Source organism: Drosophila yakuba, chromosome 3L (assembly GCF_016746365.2).
Source record: "Drosophila yakuba strain Tai18E2 chromosome 3L, Prin_Dyak_Tai18E2_2.1, whole genome shotgun sequence".
NCBI classification, from domain to species: Eukaryota; Metazoa; Arthropoda; class Insecta; order Diptera; family Drosophilidae; genus Drosophila; species Drosophila yakuba.
In genome coordinates this window covers 11229908-11250167 of record NC_052529.2, presented here as the reverse complement: position 1 = coordinate 11250167, position 20260 = coordinate 11229908, and the positions used below count along the sequence as shown (strand labels likewise).

Here is a 20260-nt window from a genome sequence, read left to right as displayed (position 1 = left end):
TTATAGTCGCAAAAACCAGAAAAACGATTTTCGGCCAATATTCAAAAATCATCATCAAAAATTACAAAAAAAGTGACAAAAATTTAATTTTTTTTTGAAAACACAGTTCGATAGGAAATTTAATTACGAACTCAACGAGGTATTACATTCCATATTCGGACCAATATTTTGAATGCTGTGATGAAAATACTGATATTTATAGTCGCAAAAACCAGAAAAACGATTTTCGGCCAATACTCAAAAATCATTATCATAAATTACAAAAGAAGTGAAAAAAATTTAATTTTTTTTTGAAAACACAGTTCGATAGGAAATTTAATTACGAACTCAACGAGGTATTACATTCCATATTCGGACCAATATTTTGAATGCTGTGATGAAAATACTGATATTTATAGTCGCAAAAACCAGAAAAACGATTTTCGGCCAATATTCAAATATCGTCATCAAAAATAACAAAAAAAGTGAAAAAAATTTAATTTTTTTTTTAAAACACAGTTCGATAGGAAATTTAATTACGAACTCAACGAGGTATTACATTCCATATTCGGACCAATATTTTGAATGCTGTGATGAAAATACTGATATTTATAGTCGCAAAAACCAAAAAACGATTTTCGGCCAATATTCAAAAATCATCATGAAAAAATTACAAAAAAAGTGAAAAAAATTTAATTTTTTTTGAAAACACAGTTCGATAGGAAATTTAATTACGAACTCAACGAGGTATTACATTCCATATTCGGACCAATATTTTGAATGCTGTGATGAAAATACTGATATTTATAGTCGCAAAAACCAGAAAAACGATTTTCGGCCAATATTCAAAAATCATCATCAAAAATTACAAAAAAAGTGAAAAAATTTAATTTTTTTTTGAAAACACAGTTCGATAGGAAATTTAATTACGAACTCAACGAGGTATTACATTCCATATTCGGACCAATATTTTGAATGCTGTGATGAAAATACTGATATTTATAGTCGCAAAAACCAGAAAAACGATTTTCGGCCAATACTCAAAAATCATTATCAAAAATTACAAAAGAAGTGAAAAAAATTTAATTTTTTTGAAAACACAGTTCGATAGGAAATTTAATTACGAACTCAACGAGGTATTACATTCCATATTCGGACCAATATTTTGAATGCTGTGATGAAAATACTGATATTTATAGTCGCAAAAACCAGAAAAACGATTTTCGGCCAATATTCAAATATCGTCATCAAAAATAACAAAAAATGTGAAAAACATTTAATTTTTTTTTGAAAACACAGTTCGATAGGAAATTTAATTACGAACTCAACGAGGTATTACATTCCATATTCGGACCAATATTTTGAATTCTGTGATGAAAATACTGATATTTATAGTCGCAAAAACCAAAAAACGATTTTCGGCCAATATTCAAAAATCATCATGAAAAAATTACAAAAAAAGTGAAAAAAATTTAATTTTTTTTTGAAAACACAGTTCGATAGAAAATTTAATTACGAACTCAACGAGGTATTACATTCCATATTCGGACCAATATTTTGAATGCTGTGATGAAAATACTGATATTTATAGTCGCAAAAACCAGAAAAACGATTTTCGGCCAATATTAAAAAATCATTATCAAAAATTACAAAAAAAGTGAAAAAAATTTAATTTTTTTTTGAAAACACAGTTCGATAGGAAATTTAATTACGAACTCAACGAGCTATTACATTCCATATTCGGACCAATATTTTGAATGCTGTGATGAAAATACTGATATTTATAGTCGCAAAAACCAAAAAACGATTTTCGGCCAATATTCAAAAATCATCATGAAAAAATTACAAACAAAGTGAAAAAAATTTAATTTTTTTGGGAAAACACATTTTGATAGGAAATTTAATTACGAACTCAACGAGGTATTACATTCCAAATTCGGACCAATATTTTGAATGCTGTGATGAAAATACTGATATTTATAGTCGCAAAAACCAGAAAAACGATTTTCGGCCAATATTCAAAAATCATCATCAAAAATTACAAAAAAAGTGAAAAAAATTTAATTTTTTTTTGAAAACACAGTTCGATAGGAAATTTAATTACGAACTCAACGAGGTATTACATTCCATATTCGGACCAATATTTTGAATGCTGTGATGAAAATACTGATATTTATAGTCGCAAAAACCAGAAAAACGATTTTCGGCCAATACTCAAAAATCATTATCATAAATAACAAAAGAAGTGAAAAAAATTTAATTTTTTTTTGAAAACACAGTTCGATAGGAAATTTAATTACGAACTCAACGAGGTATTACATTCCATATTCGGACCAATATTTTGAATGCTGTGATGAAAATACTGATATTTATAGTCGCAAAAACCAGAAAAACGATTTTCGGCCAATATTCAAATATCGTCATCAAAAATAACAAAAAAAGTGAAAAAAATTTAATTTTTTTTTGAAAACACAGTTCGATAGGAAATTTAATTACGAACTCAACGAGGTATTACATTCCATATTTTGAATGCTGTGATGAAAATACTGATATTTATAGTCGCAAAAACCAGAAAAACGATTTTCGGCCAATATTAAAAAATCATTATCAAAAATTACAAAAAAAGTGAAAAAAATTTAATTTTTTTTTGAAAACACAGTTCGATAGGAAATTTAATTACGAACTCAACGAGCTATTACATTCCATATTCGGACCAATATTTTGAATGCTGTGATGAAAATACTGATATTTATAGTCGCAAAAACCAAAAAACGATTTTCGGCCAATATTCAAAAATCATCATCAAAAATTACAAAAAAAGTGAAAAAATTTAATTTTTTTTTGAAAACACAGTTCGATAGGAAATTTAATTACGAACTCAACGAGGTATTACATTCCATATTCGGACCAATATTTTGAATGCTGTGATGAAAATACTGATATTTATAGTCGCAAAAACCAGAAAAACGATTTTCGGCCAATACTCAAAAATCATTATCAAAAATTACAAAAGAAGTGAAAAAAATTTAATTTTTTTGAAAACACAGTTCGATAGGAAATTTAATTACGAACTCAACGAGGTATTAAATTCCATATTCGGACCAATATTTTGAATGCTGTGATGAAAATACTGATATTTATAGTCGCAACAACCAGAAAAACGATTTTCGGCCAATATTCAAAAATCATCATCAAAAATTACAAAAAAAGTGAAAAAAATTCAATTTTTTTTTGAAAACACAGTTCGATAGGAAATTTAATTACGAACTCAACGAGCTATTAGATTCCATATTCGGACCAATATTTTGAATGCTGTGATGAAAATACTGATATTTATAGTCGCAAAAACCAGAAAAACGATTTTCGGCCAATATTCAAAAATCATCATCAAAAATTACAAAAAAAGTGAAAAAAATTTAATTTTTTTTTTAAAACACAGTTCGATAGGAAATTTAATTACGAACTCAACGAGGTATTACATTCCATATTCGGACCAATATTTTGAATGCTGTGATGAAAATACTGATATTTATAGTCGCAAAAACCAGAAAAACGATTTTCGGCCAATATTCAAAAATCATCATCAAAAATTACAAAAAAAGTGAAAAAAATTTAATTTTTTTTTGAAAACACAGTTAGATAGGAAATTTAATTACGAACTCAACGAGGTATTACATTCCATATTCGGACCAATATTTTGAATGCTGTGATGAAAATACTGATATTTATAGTCGCAAAAACCAGAAAAACGATTTTCGGCCAATACTCAAAAATCATTATCATAAATTACAAAAGAAGTGAAAAAAATTTAATTTTTTTTTGAAAACACAGTTCGATAGGAAATTTAATTACGAACTCAACGAGGTATTACATTCCATATTCGGACCAATATTTTGAATGCTGTGATGAAAATACTGATATTTATAGTCGCAAAAACCAGAAAAACGATTTTCGGCCAATATTCAAATATCGTCATCAAAAATAACAAAAAAAGTGAAAAAAATTTAATTTTTTTTTTTAAAACACAGTTCGATAGGAAATTTAATTACGAACTCAACGAGGTATTACATTCCATATTCGGACCAATATTTTGAATGCTGTGATGAAAATACTGATATTTATAGTCGCAAAAACCAGAAAAACGATTTTCGGCCAATACTCAAAAATCATTATCATAAATTACAAAAGAAGTGAAAAAAATTTAATTTTTTTTTGAAAACACAGTTCGATAGGAAATTTAATTACGAACTCAACGAGGTATTACATTCCATATTCGGACCAATATTTTGAATGCTGTGATGAAAATACTGATATTTATAGTCGCAAAAACCAGAAAAACGATTTTCGGCCAATATTCAAATATCGTCATCAAAAATAACAAAAAAAGTGAAAAAAATTTAATTTTTTTTTGAAAACACAGTTCGATAGGAAATTTAATTACGAACTCAACGAGGTATTACATTCCATATTTTGAATGCTGTGATGAAAATACTGATATTTATAGTCGCAAAAACCAGAAAAACGATTTTCGGCCAATATTAAAAAATCATTATCAAAAATTACAAAAAAAGTGAAAAAAATTTAATTTTTTTTTGAAAACACAGTTCGATAGGAAATTTAATTACGAACTCAACGAGCTATTACATTCCATATTCGGACCAATATTTTGAATGCTGTGATGAAAATACTGATATTTATAGTCGCAAAAACCAAAAAACGATTTTCGGCCAATATTCAAAAATCATCATCAAAAATTACAAAAAAAGTGAAAAAATTTAATTTTTTTTGAAAACACAGTTCGATAGGAAATTTAATTACGAACTCAACGAGGTATTACATTCCATATTCGGACCAATATTTTGAATGCTGTGATGAAAATACTGATATTTATAGTCGCAAAAACCAGAAAAACGATTTTCGGCCAATACTCAAAAATCATTATCAAAAATTACAAAAGAAGTGAAAAAAATTTAATTTTTTTGAAAACACAGTTCGATAGGAAATTTAATTACGAACTCAACGAGGTATTACATTCCATATTCGGACCAATATTTTGAATGCTGTGATGAAAATACTGATATTTATAGTCGCAACAACCAGAAAAACGATTTTCGGCCAATATTCAAAAATCATCATCAAAAATTACAAAAAAAGTGAAAAAAATTCAATTTTTTTTGAAAACACAGTTCGATAGGAAATTTAATTACGAACTCAACGAGCTATTAGATTCCATATTCGGACCAATATTTGAATGCTGTGATGAAAATACTGATATTATAGTCGCAAAAACCAGAAAAACGATTTTCGGCCAATATTCAAAAATCATCATCAAAAATTACAAAAAAAGTGAAAAAAATTTAATTTTTTTTTTAAAACACAGTTCGATAGGAAATTTAATTACGAACTCAACGAGGTATTACATTCCATATTCGGACCAATATTTTGAATGCTGTGATGAAAATACTGATATTTATAGTCGCAAAAACCAGAAAAACGATTTTCGGCCAATATTCAAAAATCATCATCAAAAATTACAAAAAAAGTGAAAAAAATTTAATTTTTTTTTGAAAACACAGTTAGATAGGAAATTTAATTACGAACTCAACGAGGTATTACATTCCATATTCGGACCAATATTTTGAATGCTGTGATGAAAATACTGATATTTATAGTCGCAAAAACCAGAAAAACGATTTTCGGCCAATACTCAAAAATCATTATCATAAATTACAAAAGAAGTGAAAAAAATTTAATTTTTTTTTGAAAACACAGTTCGATAGGAAATTTAATTACGAACTCAACGAGGTATTACATTCCATATTCGGACCAATATTTTGAATGCTGTGATGAAAATACTGATATTTATAGTCGCAAAAACCAGAAAAACGATTTTCGGCCAATATTCAAATATCGTCATCAAAAATAACAAAAAAAGTGAAAAAAATTTAATTTTTTTTTTAAAACACAGTTCGATAGGAAATTTAATTACGAACTCAACGAGGTATTACATTCCATATTCGGACCAATATTTTGAATGCTGTGATGAAAATACTGATATTTATAGTCGCAAAAACCAGAAAAACGATTTTCGGCCAATATTCAAAAATCATCATCAAAAATTACAAAAAAAGTGAAAAAAATTTAATTTTTTTTTGAAAACACAGTTCGATAGGAAATTTAATTACGAACTCAACGAGGTATTACATTCCATATTCGGACCAATATTTTGAATGCTGTGATGAAAATACTGATATTTATAGTCGCAAAAACCAGAAAAACGATTTTCGGCCAATACTCAAAAATCATTATCAAAAATTACAAAAGAAGTGAAAAAAATTTAATTTTTTTGAAAACACAGTTCGATAGGAAATTTAATTACGAACTCAACGAGGTATTACATTCCATATTCGGACCAATATTTTGAATGCTGTGATGAAAATACTGATATTTATAGTCGCAACAACCAGAAAAACGATTTTCGGCCAATATTCAAAAATCATCATCAAAAATTACAAAAAAAGTGAAAAAAATTCAATTTTTTTTTGAAAACACAGTTCGATAGGAAATTTAATTACGAACTCAACGAGCTATTAGATTCCATATTCGGACCAATATTTTGAATGCTGTGATGAAAATACTGATATTTATAGTCGCAAAAACCAGAAAAACGATTTTCGGCCAATATTCAAAAATCATCATCAAAAATTACAAAAAAAGTGAAAAAAATTTAATTTTTTTTTTAAAACACAGTTCGATAGGAAATTTAATTACGAACTCAACGAGGTATTACATTCCATATTCGGACCAATATTTTGAATGCTGTGATGAAAATACTGATATTTATAGTCGCAAAAACCAGAAAAACGATTTTCGGCCAATATTCAAAAATCATCATCAAAAATTACAAAAAAAGTGAAAAAAATTTAATTTTTTTGGGAAAACACAGTTCGATAGGAAATTTAATTACGAACTCAACGAGGTATTACATTCCATATTCGGACCAATATTTTGAATTCTGTGATGAAAATACTGATATTTATAGTCGCAAAATCCAGAAAAACGATTTTCGGCCAATATTAAAAAATCATTATCAAAAATTACAAAAAAAGTGAAAAAAATTTAATTTTTTTGGGAAAACACAGTTCGATAGGAAATTTAATTACGAACTCAACGAGGTATTACATTCCATATTCGGACCAATATTTTGAATGCTGTGATGAAAATACTGATATTTATAGTCGCAAAAACCAGAAAAACGATTTTCGGCCAATATTCAAAAATCATCATCAAAAATTACAAAAAATGTGAAAAAAATTTAATTTTTTTTTGAAAACACAGTTCGATAGGAAATTTAATTACGAACTCAACGAGGTATTACATTCCATATTCGGACCAATATTTTGAATGCTGTGATGAAAATACTGATATTTATAGTCGCAAAAACCAGAAAAACGATTTTCGGCCAATATTCAAAAATCATCATCAAAAATTACAAAAAAAGTTAAAAAAATTTAATTTTTTTTTTAAACACAGTTCGATAGGAAATTTAATTACGAACTCAACGAGGTATTACATTCCATATTCGGACCAATATTTTGAATGCTGTGATGAAAATACTGATATTTATAGTCGCAAAAACCAGAAAAACGATTTTCGGCCAATATTCAAAAATCATCATCAAAAATTACAAAAAATGTGAAAAAAATTTAATTTTTTTTTGAAAACACAGTTCGATAGGAAATTTAATTACGAACTCAACGAGGTATTACATTCCATATTCGGACCAATATTTTGAATGCTGTGATGAAAATACTGATATTTATAGTCGCAAAAAACAGAAAAACGATTTTCGGCCAATATTCAAAAATTACAAAAAAAGTGAAAAAAATTTAATTTTTTTTTAAAACACAGTTCGATAGGAAATTTAATTACGAACTCAACGAGGTATTACATTCCATATTCGGACCAATATTTTGAATGCTGTGATGAAAATACTGATATTTATAGTCGCAAAAACCAGAAAAACGATTTTCGGCCAATATTCAAAAATCATCATCAAAAATTACAAAAAAAGTGAAAAAAATTTAATTTTTTTGGGAAAACACAGTTCGATAGGAAATTTAATTACGAACTCAACGAGGTATTACATTCCATATTCGGACCAATATTTTGAATGCTGTGATGAAAATACTGATATTTATAGTCGCAAAAACCAGAAAAACGATTTTCGGCCAATACTCAAAAATCATCATCAAAAATTACAAAAAATGTGAAAAAAATTTAATTTTTTTTTGAAAACACAGTTTGATAGGAAATTTAATTACGAACTCAACGAGGTATTACATTCCATATTCGGACCAATATTTTCAATGTTCTGATCAAAATACTGATATTTATAGTCGCAAAAACCAGAAAAACGATTTTCGGCCAATATTCAAAAATCATCATCAAAAATTATAAAAAACTTGAAAAAAAATTTAATCTTTTCTTACAGCAAAGCTTATTCGGCGAATTGGAGTATGTCGATCAGGATTACGATTCACTACCTTTATGTTCACATTAACCATAAAAATTTATTGCAAATAAAAGAATTATTACGCAAACAATTAAATTTACGAACTAATAAATGTAACACTTATTTGTGTTATCACAAATTTAAAGAGCTAAATACCATCAATTTTTTTGCGCATTTAAAGAGTAGACTTTTTTCTTGATTTCCTAGTTATTTTCATCTGAAATGTGTCTTGCTTACAACTTCCCATATGTAATTATTATCATTTCGGACTAGATCTCCCATCCTCATCTTATTTCCCCATCCATCATTGTTTCTATTCATAGAGGCACTTGCATCTTCAACTCACTTCGTATATCAGCTCAGATTGTTGACTTTTACCAACTTAATTGTGGAATCAAGAGTGTGACACACCATTCAAGCCGAATTCTGTTATTGTGCGCTGCCATCCAACTGCCACGGAAGAGGCAGCATCAATATGTCAGCACTACGCCGCGGGTGACTTTCGTATCTTGGGGTCTTTCACCTGGCCAAAAGACGTGTCAAGACGATTACGTAGGCACACGCGTCTTTAACTCCGATCGGTTGAACGGATCGAAAGATTTCCAACATAAACACGGCCGAATGAAAATGAAAACATGGCCCAAAACGCATTTAAATCTTACGAAATGCTCGATGTCGCATCTCCATATTTATGCAGATGCAAGATAAACACATTCCAGATAAGCTGCCAAAGTGAGAGTAACGGAAAGAAAGTTAGCTTTGTTTTTTCCAATTTCGTTAGGCTTTCGTCTACGTGATGTCTGCCATTGCCACGCCCTACGGCCTTGATTAGAATTCCGAGCTGCCCGCATACGAAAGACTTAGGCAACGAACTTCGCAGCTGCATTCTTTTCATGCTAGGCTAGCATCGTCACTGTGGTCAGCAGTGGAACTCGATATCACAGCACCGTGGACGACGACTTAATTATGCATCTGCCATGAAAATATATGCAAAAACAACGCTTGTCTATTAAGAACAAGGCCAGAATTGCCAGCCAACTTACTTAGCCCGAGAAAAACGAAAATATCATTGCTCATTGCTATTACCCCCACTGTATGATTATTGGCTTTTAATTGGCGCCTTAACTATGACTTTATTGTGAGGTTGGATTGCATTCATACACTTAATAACAATCTTCTTACATTGGTTTCATTTGCGTCATTCCTTTTCTGATCTAAACTAACTAGCTTCCAATTTGAATGTAAAATCGCACTTTTTTTATTTGTGTGGGCAGCACTCTCATCGATATCAAGTGGATCCTCTCCTCCTACGATCTTAAATCACTTGGAAAAACTTTCGCCGAATCGAAGAGCTGATGAGCAGTCAACGACCATTTGCATTTTCCGACTGACAGTCGCAATACATGCGAATAATCGGGTAAACAACTTAAAGCAGCATGTCCAACATCAGTTAAGCTGGAGAAGAGAAGAAGATTGGTTCGCGAACCCAAACGCTATTATCAAATGCTCATCATTAACATTTGCTGCCTGCTGTGGCTGAAATCTCGACGTGACGATCAAATTGCAGCACATGTGAATATACACGTGTGCTGAACACTTGGGCAGAGGTGAACCGAAGATCTTGTTGCCGGTGCTGTTGTGAAAATGAAATTAAACTAAAGACTCAAGACAGAAGACCCAAGACTCAAGACTGACGACTGAATACCGAAGACAATGCACTGGGCGAAGGGGCCCTCGAGATGCACAATCGTATCTGCGCGCTAAATTGCCGCCAGATACATTTGCAAATAAGTCTTAGATACAGCACACAATAACATTGTTCAGCCATACCATAACATACTATAACATACCATACCATACACCATACCATAGGGAACCTCATTTGCTGCCCCCCCCCCAACTCACCCAGTCCACATGCCATGCAAATTGAGAGACGAGGCCTGTTCGTTCAGTCAAATTGGCAGTGAAAGTAAAAGTTTAAGTTATTTTTCACTGTCTGGGCTGTCGAACCAAGACCAAAACTGAACCAAATCCGAGCCGTGGCCAAGCGATTCCAACGCACAGGAGAAGCCGACGACTGGCAAACATCTCGACTGACACTTGCCTGCCATAAAGTGATGTGGTCCATGTTTCACTTCGCCCTCAACTCACCTTAACCTGGCCAACTCCCGCTGGCTTGAACCCACCCAAAATCATTCGCTTTTTCCAATTAACTTTTAACCACTACAACACTTTGCAAATGCTGCTTAATGATGAAAGCGCAGCTTGTAGTCAAATTAAATTATGTTAAAGTAATAATACTTTGAGTAATAGTAATGGTTCTCCGAATGGATCTTTCGGGAAATAGTTTTTCTTTTTATAAATGTGTGGGGATTTCTACATTATTATTAAAGCCTAAAAAGTGAATTTCCACATTTGAAGTACTTATCAGCTATTTAACTCTAGAAGATCCTCATTTAGCGCGCACTACTTCTTTTCCCTCTCACTTAGCTGTTCCATTAACCCACTGAGCTCCGCTTCTCTGCGAGATTCCCCCGCCTGGAAGCTGATCCGTGGACACACCCAACTTGGAGCTCCACCAGCCATCCCCCACATAAATGCATACTGCACACATGTGTATGTACATTTCTTATTCTCTGAACGGTCGTGACTTCATTTAGCCGTACTGCTCACGTACTGGCATCTCCTGTTTATTGCCATTGCTGGCGGGGAAAAAAGAAGCTCTCCCCATCATAAATTAGGTGCAGATGGAATCTCAAAGTGCCGACTCTAGTTTGTCTTCGGTTTTTTCACTGGGAGCGTTTAATGGCAATGCCTATATCGCTGAACAGGAACTGTCTGTGCGATCAACTCCCACATCAGATTGAATGAAGGAAAATTCCAAAGAAAATCGTATGATTTCATGTTAATAATCCATATAGAGAAATTGTGAATGGCGGGTTTCCAAAGAAAGGGAAACATAAAGTAGCTCCCACAGACCTTAAGAAAATAATTCTCCCAAGTGTAATATATTTTTCCAAATCGATGTTCTTTTAAACTTTAAAATGAAATGTAACCCACTAAGGAAAATAAGCCGAAGCTAAGTACTTCCACGTGCTCCAAACGAATGCAGCCGACATTTGATTGATTCCCAAGCACTTGTCATGGGATTTCTTGGCTTGAGCAGCGGATCGGTAGCCGAAACCAAAACTCATTTGTCCGCCCACTCAGCCATCATCGAAATAGAGATACTCAGAGTGGAGTCCTAAGACCTAAAAGCTGCAGACATGGAGTGCCGAAGTGAAACAAATCGCCAAACGACTCGAGACTCCGTCACCTGCAAGGAATGCGACCTTGAGCTGTCGTCGTCGGCAATATGGGGCTGCTTGTTCAAATGTCGTGACTGCCCAGGCCCAGACCCAGGTAATACTCATACCCATACCCATACCCATGACCAATACGACCATAAATACGAGGTATGTAGATGGTGGAGAAGCGGGTGCGAGGGGATCAGAACCCACTTGAGATGAGAAGACAAGACGCAGAAAATAGCGCAAGTATCTCATACAATAAAACACGTTTGACGAACGATTCGATGGCAAAGATGAAGATTGAATATCTGTCAGCTACAAATACGTAGATGGCAAGCCACAATCAAAAGCCTCTCTAAGCAGACGGCGCTCACTTTTATTTTCAACAGTGCAACTCCACTAACCGCAGTAACCGCAACAACGCCACAACAAGCCCAAATAACAAAGATCAGTTGACTGAGAACAACAGCCATATAGAAAGAATCTGTGTACCATTTCATGGCTAAAATTTATATATTATATTATAAACTCCAGAGCTAACCAAGCCCCATGAGTTTGTCACGCCACAAACGATTCGCTCATTACTTGAATAAATATACACAAATTGCAGCTTTTTTGGGAATTGTTCTCTAGTATATTCAAATAATCCCAAGCAAACCCAAATAAATATTTGTACAAAAACGGGGCATAATGAATCCGCTGCATAAATAAAGATTTATACTTTTGAAATATTTATTTATTTTAAGTGATTTACTTGCTTTACCAAACAGATAAAATCCGTGGGATTGAAGGTTGCAATTAAAGCGATGTGATTTTTGCATAAAACATTTGATAAAATCCAATGAAAAAGATTCTAACTGCCCTTTCACCTGAAACTTTCCCACTGCGGACAGTTGATACTTTCCTGAAATCTACGTTACTAAAGTTAATCGACTTCAGAAAGGTGGCACAGTTATAAACCCCGAACCATGAAATCGCATTAAAATCCAAGTCAATGAACCTAAACGACCGCTCCGCGTTTATTTATGCAGTCGGAGGCCCAATTAGTTTTGAGAATGTCTAAAGAAAAAAAAAACCGAGAAGCCACTGAAATATTCGATTTGCCATTCGAGACAACTGATTAAAGCAAATGTTTTTGTTGTTGCAATTTGAAATATCTGAGTAATTCTGCGGCGCATTCTCGAAGATTTGACACAGTTTTGATTAGGAAAAAAAACCTGTTTTAGATCTGTGCTAGAATTGATTTTTATTTTTGCTGGTTTGCTTTTGTGTGTGCTTGCATTCCAGCGATTGTGAATAACCTGTTACAGAATCTATAATTTTTGCTAAAATTACATTATGCAAATTGGGATTTACATTTGGCATTCACAGAATTTCTCCCTTTCTTGCCGACTGCCAATCTGTCAATTTCATTATTGAAAACTTTTCGAAGGTTTGGATTTCTATTCAGCTTATTCTTTTTATTGGAGTTCAATGGTTCGGGCTTGAGTTCAAGAGATTTGCATAAATTACCAACTGAATTCGCCATTTAGTTTTGTAAGAGGGAATCCACTTATTGCGAAATCCGGTATCTTTACAGATTATTGCATAAAGAAAGCGTTTATAATAGCACAAGAAAGCTTACCATTCTAACATTATTTGTTCATGTTTTTATTGCCCTTTCTTAGCATTTCTAAAATATGTAGGTTTGTGTACCAAATGAAAAGGGCATTAAATCAAAACCATAAACCCAATTATAGTCGACCAGTTTTATGATAAACATTTGCGGCTTAAATTAGTCGTAAAACAAAAGACTCAGGCAACAAACTTGATGCGTAATTAAAGCTACGTGCTGAGCGTTATTAAACATTTCTGTTGATCCACTAGCAGAATAAGAAAAGTGAGTATGAAACAGAAGTAAACAAATGGCGCTTTCAAGTTTTGGTTTTCGGGGATCGGCAGTCGTAAAAATCACTCAATAAACCGACGGAAATGACTTGCTCTCCGAACTAAGAAGGCGGCAAAACAAAAAACAAAACACATGAAATCTTAGACAGACTGAAATTTCATAATTAGCCGTATAGTGAAACCCCGCTACGTGAGCTAGTCAAATCACATTATCCCAAGCCCAAGAGAAGAAGAGGAACATGATGATGTACTTGTTGCGGGGCATTCGTGCATTTAATTACCCATTTTCACACATTTCACTTTCAACAAGCTGCCAAATTGTGAAAAGCCCAGATGCTGGACAGTTTCTTCTCTTGCCTTTTTTTTTAAGTTTGTTTGGCTCAATGAAACGCAAAAAGGCCATTAGCCGGTCAAGTGCAGAAAAAGCGTAGGTTGGTTGACAAGACCGCTCTTTGTATCTTTATACACATATATATATACATATATATCTTTGTATCTGGCCATCAGTCGCTTCCTCTGTATTTTTTGTGTGCCCACGGCGGTGAATCGCTTTCAAGTGGCCAATTTCTATTTTTTGGTTATTTATTTATTTTTTTCTCTCTCGTTAATTGAAATTTCCCATTGCATTGAACTTGAAAGCGCGCAGACATTTGGCATAAATCTCAATCCGTCTGCAATGGCCAAAAATTCAATTTCCATTAGGCAAATAGTCACATTGATTGGCAGTCCCGATGGCCCGAAGTCTTGGCCATTTTTTTTGGCTTTCCTTTTCTCATTTGCTGGCCGAACTTTGATTTCTACCTGCGTAATTAGCATTTTTGATTCGTTTGCTTGTTGTCGATGCTCATTTGCATTAAGATCCCTACCCACATGTGTACATACTTGAGGCTCGATTAAAAATAGAAATTGCGCCGAGAAATTGCGAGCTTAGCTCATCAAAGACCAAAAAAGTGATTTACAAACCTGTAATAAAACAGAAAAAATAAGTTCATTAATGACCAATTGAAATTTAAAGATGAAATAAATCAAAATATATAAGTATCATAAGAAAAATTGTTTAATTTTGTATATATATATTTTTAAGTTTTATATCTACATTATATAAATTTTCCCACGAATGGCTAAAGAAAGTTTTTCTGCTCATCTTTTCTTTCATCTGAAAGTGCCATATAATAACTCTTTAAAAGCATAAACTATTCTTAAACAAAAAAGCATTATTTGGCAAACGCATAAGCCTGAAAAAAGTTAAACAGCAACTCTTTCACTTTCAGATTGGCCAAAACGATGCGATTTATTTGGCAGGAGATTGTGGGTAGTATGCAAAATGAAAATCCCATAAAGCCAACGAACGGAGATCGTCCAAAACTTCATCAGTCGAAAGTCCATGGCAATTGCAGCTCAGCCACGCAAATTGATCGTAATAAGTATTAGCAGTTTCACAGAGCCATAGATGCTGCCAATATAGACTCTCTTATTAGCCACTTAATGAAACCGAAAGGCAATTAAGTCCAAATAGCTGACTTGGCCCGATGCATGGTATTGACGTAAACTGCAGACAAAATGAAATAAGTGCCACACTAATCAGGTAATAATGGTGTGGTGCAGTAACCATATTTATTGTACGTATGACAGGCTAAGCACAGTTTAGCTATAATAATAAGCTTCCTCTTCTAAAGATTTTACTATAAATTAAAACAAATTTTATTCTGCAATGCAAAAAATATGGAATTTGAAGTAATTTACATTTTCTGATAAAGACTTTGTTTTTGAAACTGTGTCAACCATTTATGTTGTTTGCTAATTTTTTAAAAAGTTGCTTTTGCAAACCATTTCATCTTCCCAATTGGGCCATGCATGTCTGTAGACTTGGCTACAACTTGGCTATCAATAACATTTAATTTCAGTTCATTTCACCGTTTTCGAGGCTTGTCTGCTCGCTTTTTTGTGCTTCTCTGCTGCTTTGGTCATTAAGAAATTGTTACAAATTACCTGTGGCGTGTGTGCAAAAGCTGCTGGTTGCTGGCTGCCGTTTGCAACATTTGCCTTAATGCGATTTGCATTGAAAATGGGCACAAAAGTCGATTTGCTGGGCTGGGCAAGGTAAAACTGAAAACTGAACAGAAAACTGTACAGAAAACCGAATTGAAACAGAAACTAAGGTGGAGTGATTGAAATTGAGCTTATTCGCCGGCTATTCCCCTGCATTTTGGCCCAAATAAATCGTAGCTTTTTACTTTTTGCAGCAAAGCCTTTTAGGTGTGAACTTTTTTACTTAGCCACACTTTGCGCACTTTGCTGGCCCGCTCAATTTGAATTCGTTCGCTTTGAGGTCAATGGATCAAGCCGAAAACTTGTTCCACTTGCCTTTTCAACGCAAAACAAATCGAAATAAAATAAAAGATAGTATTGAAAATGTGGGTCGATACGCGTGTTATTATTTCGCGTGTCGGAAAAAGTGGGTGGGGAGTAAATTGCATACGAGATTCGATGAGGAAACGACTGGAATTGCACTTCCATAATCAAATTGTGGCCAACCGGGCGTATGCGCAATGTCCAATTGTCCCAGACGTTTCGGCATTTTTTAATGAATGTTCCAGCCGCATGTTTTGCGCATTCAATTGATTTTCTATGAAATAAATCGTTGCAATGGAAATTCGCAGGAAAAAATACAAAGACACGCCCACGAAATGATTGGCAAAACCGTCGAGCAATTATGTTTATTGGCTGCTGGCGTTTATTGCCGCATTCTTTTCTCTCTGAGTTACGAAGCTAGAGCTAAGGTTTTCAGTCTCACAATCGAAATGGTTAATGGTTAAACTTGTTCGGCGAAGGCAAAGAGCTGGCAGCACTGTAGTGGCCAGAAATGAGGTAATAAATAAATATAGCAAATTTGGAGTAAATTGCTGCAATCTTTATTTTTTTTTTGCAGATAAAATACAAAAAAAAGAGAAAATGAAACAAAGGTTTGCTAATTTATTCTAAACTACTATTTTAAAGTTAACATTGCACATATTTTTAAATAAAATAAACAAAAAATGAGATATGTATAATTGAAATCTTAAGCATTTACTTCTGTGATCAACATTACTTTGATGTGTGCTGAAATGAATTTCCTAAGTAGTAACTTCTCTCATAGACAAAAGCTCATTGTTAACCCCTGACATTTTACTCAACTTCTTCAATGTCATCAGGTTTGGCCGGCAAATGAAAAATTTCAATACCAAATCAGTACATTTTTTCCCTGCGATCCATTGCCAGTCAGACAATGCAGTTAAAAGAAACGCGATTTCAATTTCAATTGGAATCGAACCAAAACAACTTTCAATGCAAATGCAAGTGCAGCATTAGAGGCAAACCTGCAACTTCGTGGTTAAGGGCGGGAAATGGAATGGAAAAGACGGCTAGTCAAGTGGTGACATATCGTTTGCCCGGCGGAATGAAAAAATGCGGTTAATGTGGCTACCCAGTCAAAACAGAAGTAATTCCCGAACACGTTCCCTCATACTTCTTTTTTTTACAGGTAGGAGTCTGTAACTACTTCTGGTACGCATTATCTTAAATGCCTTTAGATGCATTCCCTAAAATGGGATGCTTCTGAAAACGCTCGAAAATAATGCGCTTAATAATATATATATTATATATATTATTTATATGGATAAACTTTGGGATCTGTGTGGAGCATATAGAAACAAATGATTCGAAATATACATTTCATTTGAATTGCTAATGAGTTGTTAAAGTGAAAAAACTTTCCTTCTAGGTAAATTTCTACACTTTCTTAGCTGTCAATTCAGGAGTTTTGTCAACTGAATGTCAGGTTAATTAGCATTAACGCAATTGGGTGCCAAGTAACCCAATGCAATTTTCTTTCACATCATTTAAGTTTGGTTTTGTGGTTATACCTTTATAAGAATACTTTCAACTAAAGCACTTTAAAAAAAGTTAAATAATGTGCTATTGTGGAGATAATATCTTCGTAGTATTAAATGAATGTACCACCGATTACAAAATAATAATAATATATAATATTTCCCCTTAGCTAATACCAAAATGTGGTCCCAAACCGGCAAGAGTTTAATTGCATAAGAGTGCATTTGTGATCTGCATGCATTTCCCGATTGCGTTTTTTGCTCCTCAGGAAGTGATCGCTTAATAGATTTTACTTTTTGACACCTAACGCAATTTGAAAATAATTAATTTGCGATTCTCGGCCGAGGAACACGAATGCAAAATAATCCCGCCCGACTGCGACTGCAATCGAATATGATTGAAGCAGTGGAGTGTTTGTAGAAAATGTTTGCCACTTCAAGGAAAACTAAAAACTATGAAATCCCCCCACCCAAGCTGATACCAAGTGGTTAGAGCCATTACCATTACCATTACCAATGCGTTCCAGCCAACCACTCCGGCCAATGTGGCAGTTTGTTTTGGTCCGAGGCTGGCCAAAGTTGACGGACTCGTTTGGAGCGCCTACAGCAGCAGCCGCCGCACTAAAAGTGAATGCGGAGCGGGGGGAGGGAAGGGAAGGCGCTTTAACAATTTGGTTAAAGTTTAATAAACTTTATGAAATGTTGTCTTGAGTGGGAAATGCAGCAGTTGGTTGGCGCGGAGTCGACGGACTTCAATGACAATGCTGCAAAAAGGGGCGGAGGGGCGGCGTCTGGTTGTCAAGTGAGTTTTCTGTTTTCAGGGCGATAATGTCCATGGCAAAACCGCAAACAAAACGGAAGAAAAAAAAAAGGAAATCCTAGGAAAACCATGGGACATCAGGAAACAGCATTAGAAAGTAACCATTATTTCGCATTCACCTATACCTTTTTTCTAAGTTTACAATTCAGTTTGTTTTTTTGGAACAGCATTCGTCTGCGATTTTTTGTGCGATTTTTGGTGGCTTCTTCGACAGATTACGCAAGCGGAAAATGTGCATTTAGTTTTCCCTTTTCGGGTGACAAGTTTATTGATTTCTTTATGCTTATGCAGGTGACTTTGTTGTGCAATGCAATGTTGCACTCTTCGCACAGAATATGGATGATGAAATTGCCTCTAGTTTATTTAAAACAAATATTTTATAAGGCTCCAAGTAGAGTACATTTAAATCTCAATAATTCACAAAATAAACAAATTTTAAGGCATTATCTTACGTATACTTTATAGTAGTAAAAAAAAATAGATCAAAACTTTTCAATTTACTTAATTTATTTAGAATTTATTAGAACATAGGAATTTGCCGATTTCAAATTCATGGTGCACTGGATTCTTCACTGATTTTTATTCACTTCACCTTTTATTTGGCCACTTCATATCCACTTAACTTTATGTTGCTTTTACCATAATTATCCATAAATATAAAAAAAAATCTTTTGACATAAAGAAGTAGCCAAACTCCATTTTAGATCAGTATTAATGGTTTTTTTAATTAAAGTGGATGCACACCTCAAGTGGTCGCCTGGAAGTGAAGGAGCATGAAAAGCAATCTCTACCTGCATTTCTCATAGCTCCCATTGGCTTTCAAACAATCTGAATATGATCATCAATATTTTTATAGATTGTCAAATTGAATTGGCGAACGAAGGGGGCGGGTGAGTGGCCACGCCCACTAATTGAAGCCCCATCCGCGAAAAGGAGGAGAAAGTGAGCCGAATGGCATGGAGCGCGAATGGATCGCTTCGAGGGTTATCATTATGTACTCATATGCAGAATCCAGTAATTACAGTACACGTACACCAGTATGTACGAGTTTACATAGATACGCAGAAGCCTGGCATCCGATAAATACAATTTTGATTAATCGCAGCGAAAAGAGAGCAAAGAAATTAGAACGCAGGTGGAATTCGACTTGGCCAAAGAGCTGGACACTACACGTAATTGCGGGTTGTGCTGGACTCTTTCCTTGTGGCGTAGAGAGAAACTGCAGCGTTTGTAACGAACTGATAAGCGCGTAATTAACATGGCTAACATGGCCAGGTATACATCAATACATCTATACATCCATTGCACCTGGCCAACATGAAAACGAAAAACTCCCGTGTGCAGCAGCAGAAATATTTTTACCCCACACCGCAACTTTGAGAGCCAAGGTATTTTTTTAAGGCGTGTTGTTTGCCGTTTTCAATAGATTTTTGTCTTTAATGACTTTTGGCCAACTGGAAACTCTTGGCCAGGCTTAATGGCTCCGATCGTTTGGCTTTTGTTCTGCACAGAATTCGCTTTGTGGCTTTCGCGGCGATTGGGTTTTGGTTTTTGGCTTTAAGTTTGGGTTTGGCTTTAGGTTTGGTGTGCTTAGCAAAATGGGTTGCCAATAGGTCTTCGATCTTCAGGTGTCGGCATCGCTTTCAAGGGGAAAACCAAAAACCGAATACCGCTAGCTGGGAGCCATAATGAGCCCGGTCAACTGTCCGGGAGATCGAACAGGTGGATGCTGGACCAACCTAAGTGGGTCGCACATGCTGGGCTCAGAACTTTGACATCGAGCTACGATTGGCTGGAATTTAACTGGCTATTCATTTTGCTAACGAGTTCATCATGTTGTGTGGTCAGCCAGGAATTCCATCGCAAGAAAGCTATTACTTGGTAGTTATGTAGTTATTTA

The 20260-nt window shown here is 34.0% G+C and overlaps 1 protein-coding gene across 4 annotated transcripts in view; it reads right to left on the bottom strand.

The window, feature by feature from the left end:
• The window catches only part of LOC6533677 (brain-specific angiogenesis inhibitor 1-associated protein 2), a 42683-nt gene that overhangs the window by 21398 nt on the left and 1025 nt on the right, over positions 1-20260 (bottom strand). The gene's annotated exons all lie outside the window — the stretch shown is intronic.